Here is a 6,565-nt window from a genome sequence, read left to right as displayed (position 1 = left end):
GTTAGTTTTTAGTTTTTAGTTTTTAGTTTTTAGTTTTTAGTTTTTAGTTTTTAGTTTTTAGTTTTTAGTTTTTAGTTTTTAGTTTTTAGTTTTTAGTTTTTAGTTTTTAGTTTTTAGTTTTTAGTTTTTAGTTTTTTAGTTTTTAGTTTTTAGTTTTTAGTTTTTAGTTTTTAGTTTTTAGTTTTTAGTTTTTAGTTTTTAGTTTTTAGTTTTTAGTTTTTAGTTTTTAGTTTTTAGTTTTTTTAGTTTTTAGTTTTTAGTTTTTAGTTTTTAGTTTTTAGTTTTTAGTTTTTAGTTTTTAGTTTTTAGTTTTTAGTTTTTAGTTTTTAGTTTTTAGTTTTTTAGTTTTTAGTTTTTAGTTTTTAGTTTTTAGTTTTTAGTTTTTAGTTTTTAGTTTTTAGTTTTTAGTTTTTAGTTTTTTAGTTTTTAGTTTTTAGTTTTTAGTTTTTAGTTTTTAGTTTTTAGTTTTTAGTTTTTAGTTTTTAGTTTTTAGTTTTTAGTTTTTAGTTTTTAGTTTTTAGTTTTTAGTTTTTAGTTTTTAGTTTTTAGTTTTTTTTTTTTAGTTTTTAGTTTTTAGTTTTTAGTTTTTAGTTTTTAGTTTTTAGTTTTTAGTTTTTAGTTTTAGTTTTTAGTTTTTAGTTTTTAGTTTTTAGTTTTTAGTTTTTAGTTTTTAGTTTTTAGTTTTTAGTTTTTAGTTTTTAGTTTTTAGTTTTAGTTTTTAGTTTTTAGTTTTTAGTTTTTAGTTTTTAGTTTTTAGTTTTTAGTTTTTAGTTTTTAGTTTTTAGTTTTTAGTTTTTAGTTTTTAGTTTTTAGTTTTTAGTTTTTAGTTTTTAGTTTTTAGTTTTTAGTTTTTAGTTTTTAGTTTTTAGTTTTTAGTTTTTAGTTTTTAGTTTTTAGTTTTTAGTTTTTAGTTTTTAGTTTTTAGTTTTTAGTTTTTAGTTTTTAGTTTTTAGTTTTTAGTTTTTAGTTTTTAGTTTTTAGTTTTTAGTTTTTAGTTTTTAGTTTTTAGTTTTTAGTTTTTAGTTTTTAGTTTTTAGTTTTCAGTTTTTAAATAAATTCAATTTGTAGAAGTTAGTATTTCAACATTTTGTCAACCAATTGTTGATAACAGAAAAATACAGCTTGTGTTTGCTGCTTTCTTCAACACATCAATGACTGAAAATGCTACTGCCACAAATGAAACATAAATATCTTTTTAAAAGAATCATTATATTTGCTCTCAGCAGGTGTAATTTTAATCGAGCAAAACATTTAAATGTTTACTTCTCCATTTCACTCCCACAAAGTGCCCCGATAAAAGGTATGGCATTAAACTTTAAAAATGCACGTGCACAAAACGAGAGTTTTCCCCTTAAATAATAATAAAAAAAAACAACCGCTTGATGCCGATGTTGATAATCGATGCCGCCCTGGCGTCACGTGTTGAATGCACGTTGGCCACCAAAGTTATTGGTTGCACACAGGTGAGGCACATTTGGCAACGTGAGATATAACAGAAAGAGTTTCAACGCGACCCGAATGTCACTGAAAAATGGCAAATATACGCGAAATTAAACGAAATCGTAAGGTGGGGTAGCTTTGAGATAAGGTTTGAGTTAAAAATCTGATGGAAGATACTCCAAAGGTAAAGTTCGGTTATTTTGAAGAAAATGAAAAAAAGGAAAATTCAAAAATTGCTAAATTACTCACGTTTACCGTTTATTTGAACAATAAAAATGACAAAAGCTGAAACAACTGGCAACACCGGCCGGTCGGGTTCAACACAGAATTTCAGTTGGAAGCCCCATCCCAATTCTGTCTGCTGCTGATCCCTCGATGGCAATCCGCGAAGTACGTGGACGGCCACGAAAAGCAGAAAAAACGGCGCCCGGAATAAAATTCGATTGAAATTTATTTGTCGAAATATAATAAATGATTTATCGCGTTTGTTCTCGCTGCATGTAATATTAATTAATTACCGTCACTTTTCGGACCCGGCAATTTGTATCTATTTTCCGCGCATATTTTTGATGGCCCGATGTTTGCGTCTGTGTTTGTGTATATTGGGTGGTATCGATTGGGCCGAGAAGGAAACATCCACGCAAAAATGATTTAATTTGGTGTTAATTTGAATCTTTTGTGGGTAACGACCATCATAACGTTTTTGTCATGATTAAAATTCAATAAAAATTAGTTGGGATTTATATTTTTCTTGTTACGAAATTTAATCAATTAATTACATATGGGCCATTCCACCTCAATAGGTTCAGGACAAAGTCGGCAAAATGTCGGGAGAAAGTGTTGAATTTGTATTTTTTTTATCAAAAATTCGGGATTTCCAGACATAATTGCTTGAAAGGTAAATTCTAGCTCTTTAACAATTTTAAAATATCTATATATATAAAAAATTTCGACGGTTTTGTTCGAACGCGAATCAGTTCAATACGGAGCGTCGGATCGAGGTGCTCTTTGTTGCGTTGGGTTCGTATAAGCGCAAGGAAGGTTCTTACGTCAAAAAGTTACAACTTTGGCCACTCTGGAGCCGATTTCGGAAAATCTGCAGATTGTATGGGAAAAGCTGCTTAAAATCAAATTTTGATCACAGGAGGCTGAATAAGCAAAAATGATAAAAACGTCAACAAACGAAAGAAGGCAGAACGAAGTTTGTCGGGTAAGGCTTGTTTTGTATAATTTTAAACTCAATTGCAATTGGTTCGTTCTGAGCACACAACATAAAATTTAATTTTCATTTCACTGTATCAATCTTTTTGGGGATAAAAAAGCTTTTATTTGTCGGTTTATTAAATATCGAGAAATACTAGAACTTACTTTCAATGAATTTGACCAGTTCTTATACACAGCAAAAAATCCGATGGTAAAATCGCATGCAAAAGCATGCACATCACCTTCGTCAACACAAACACTTAATATTACACACTGCATGTACAATTTTTCTACTCACAAAAAAAAAGTTGCAACCGACGAGATTCAAACCCAGCACCAACAGTAAGGGCTGGCGCCTTAGCCCGCTCAGCCATCAGACCGATGGAGAATTGAAAGGATAAACGCATATATGAGCTTGACATTTCGGTCAAGTAGGTTTCCCATACTGATGGGCTACATATTTCAGGGTGTAATATTACATAGAATTTCATAAAATAATGCAACATTTATTTTACACCCAGGCCTTTTACACGCAGCTGGATTACTACTTTATTTGCTGTGTACCGTTTTATTTTTCCACATTGCATAAATATTTAACAATATTTGGCACAGTCCAACTTAAGTTTGGCAGTAGTAGTTTGTAGTTTGTAGTAAATATTTTAAAAAGATGTTGTTCCTAAAAATATGGTGTCTTGACGAAAGTTGTTCTAAATTTAATGAAGGTTCTACATCTGAGAAATGGTAAAAAAAATCAAACCATCCACATTAACGACCCCCGGGTCTTTTGTGGTCTCTATTGCAAGTTTCTGCTCGAACCTAGGAGTCCGAAGGCTTGAATGGGGAGAGCACCCAAACCTCTTTCTACCCTAAGGAACCTTCCACCCCAGTGTTTGAACTGACGACCTTTGGAATGCGAGTCCAACCGCCGCCAGCGATTCCACCGGAGTAGGCTTGGTTTGGTGTGTTGTTTGTACTTATGGCATGGAGACGACTCCTACACCTGGAATGACTTAACGGCCTAACAACAACTAAGGCCGGGACCGACGTTTTACTTCCTCATCCGATGGAAGGTTGGAGCAGATGGGAATCGAACCCAGAATCATCCTGAGAAATGATAAGAATCGTATAACTATTACATATGTAAAAAAATGAAGCAGTTGCTTTTCTCCACACATTTTGATGATTTTCCCCTAAACAAATTTTAAGCGATTAGAGGGTCGGAATGAGCTCACATTTGGAATTTAGTCTAGTGATGAGCCAATCTTTGATTTCAGGGTGAAGCCTCGAGGAAGCCCGGATTTGGACCACCCTACTGAGGAGCTGGTTTTTGTGTATTTCGTTTTAAATTGATTAGTCAAAATTGATGCATGTTAATAATAAAAATTAGGATTATTTGCATGTGTTACATAAAGGAAGAGTTAAAAAGGATTATTCAACAAAAAATATTTTTCGTGAGGTTTTGAAGACTAGTTTAACAAATGCTCTAAGTATTTGTGAATGGTTGCCAGTGTAGAAATAATATTTTGCTGAGGAAAATTGAACCTTTCTACAAAAATTAATTTGACAATTATGACATTTGTTCATTGATACCAATGAGTTGAAAATTAAAGGAGAGAATAAAGTTCTTGAAAAGCAGCCAAGGGGGGAATGCATCGAAAAAAGCTGAGAACAATTGAATTAGATATCGGTTGATTTGCAAAATCGGAAAGAACTTAACTATCAAATTAAATTCAATCTTTTTTCTTGTTGAACTTTTTGTTTTTTTGAAAAAAAAAAACAAATGAATTGTAAAAATGACAAAACAGATTCAAAATTTAGAATTTATGCATTTATATTTTTTTTGGCAATTTTGTCCTTTCAAAAATTCCGTACGAAGTATAAAATCTTAATAAACTAGATTATTCATTAAAATAATTTTGAAAACATGATTTTGAACAAGATAAAACAACATTGATTTGGATTTGGAGAATTTATTATAAAAAATGCACAATTTTTAAAAAGAAACTAGATAAAAACCGTGACCGCGTTTCCGAATGAAATTTACTATACACGGAAAGACCGGCCAGGGAATGTCTAAGAAAATCTTGGTTAATTTAACTAAAAGTATGGGTTAATTTTTTAACACAGCTTTTCAACAATCGATTGTTGATTTTGTTAACCCAAAATTGCTGACCACTAGTAACTAAAAAAATAGTTGGAATTGCCATTTTTGTTGGTTAAATGGCCGAAAAAAAATCTAGCAGTCGACTGCTAGAATTTTTTTAAAAGAAAATCTAATTAAAAATGTGTTGTTTGAAATATTGTGGAATATTCTGTAAAAACAGGCTGGACCATATTTTTCAACTATTTTTCAGCAATTTTTGTGTTGTATCAACCAAAATATTATTGCATTCAGCAAATTATTAGTGGTTTATAACAAAATATTGCTTGATTAAACATAATTTATGTTAGTTTCGATTTATAATTTCCTTAACTACCTAACGATACAGGCTGGGCTAAATTTCTAGCTATATTTTTAACTAATGTCTTACTTGAATACAGAAAAATATTCGTACACGTAGTCAATAATTAGCTGTTGATAGTAATATTTTTTATCGAATTTGCAGTAAATTTTATACTAACGCCTCACAAATTAATGCTGGGTGTTTTTATGTTCGCATTTATTCTGCCTAAAATTTTAACTTTTTATAAACATTTCTTTGCTTATTGCTTGAAGTTATTAAATTACTGTTAAAAAGCATAAGAACAAAACTTTTTTTAACTGTTGTTATAAAACAGGTATAGTTTGATTAATGTTTTAAAAAATTACGTTGCATAAATCTAAAAAATAATAAAAAAATAAATAAAAATTTTGTTAAACATATTTGAAAAAGATGTTTCATTTATTGTGAATTCCTGAAAAATAGAAGCCGAGCAAAATTTTAACCAGGTATTAAGCTTATATTTTAATTATGTTGTATAAAACTAATTGTTGTTTTCATTTACCATCACTGTCAAATCATCCGATAAGTCATCAATCATCTACTACAGTCCCAGATTTAGTTATTTTTCTGGTGGTTGGACACAGAATTTACACCAAAGCGAAACTTTTGCTGCAAATAGGCATATGAAATTTATTAGTCATTAAATACAAAACTCTTAATTTTGGCTATAAACTGAAAAAAAGGAACGTAAATAAATGTAGTTATAATGAGGAAAGAAGAAATATCAATAATGCTACTTACCAAGTTTGCATTAATTTAACAACTATTTTTGGCAACACACTTTCATTGCATTTGATTCAATTTAATCAACGTACTCCGATTCCTTAAAAAAAATATTTTAAGTTTTACTTACCAGTTTATGAGGCAGTCTTCTTTCAGCAGCATTTTTAAAATATTAATTATCTTCTTTCATATATCTTTTATAAATTTTATTTTTTTAGATCTAATCTAATTTTTATTTTGATATTATGTGTACGCATTTCCATGTTTTTTATGGTTGATGATTCTGAAAAAATAAATGTTCATTAACATTCCAACGCCCAAGGCTCCAAAAAAGTTGGAACGGTAACTTCAACTCAATAGTTCTCGGGCATAACTCAACCAATCAATATGATTCTCTTTCCAGTGATTTGTTCGGATGTCTAGATGATTCTAGAACTTAATTTGATCAAATCTGTATTTTTTGCGATCAAAAACATCGTTCCAACTATTTTTTTCGCGTGTATAAAAAAATTCGCCAAAAATTACGCGGAGGCTGTCGTTTTATAAAAGGTGGAACGATGTTTTCGGTCGCCGAAATTACCGATTTGTTCAAATCAAGGTTCTGCAAAATTTTAGGATCATCTAGACATTCTTACAAATCACTGGAAACAAGAATCGTCCCGATTGGTTGAGCAATGCCCGAGAACCAGCGAGTTGAAGTTACCGTTCCACCTTTT

The sequence above is a fragment of the Culex pipiens genome, chromosome 1, assembly GCF_016801865.2.
Source record: "Culex pipiens pallens isolate TS chromosome 1, TS_CPP_V2, whole genome shotgun sequence".
In the NCBI taxonomy this organism is placed as follows: domain Eukaryota; kingdom Metazoa; phylum Arthropoda; class Insecta; order Diptera; family Culicidae; genus Culex; species Culex pipiens.
The sequence above is the reverse complement of the archived record's forward strand: the minus strand, read 5'-3'. Positions refer to the sequence as shown.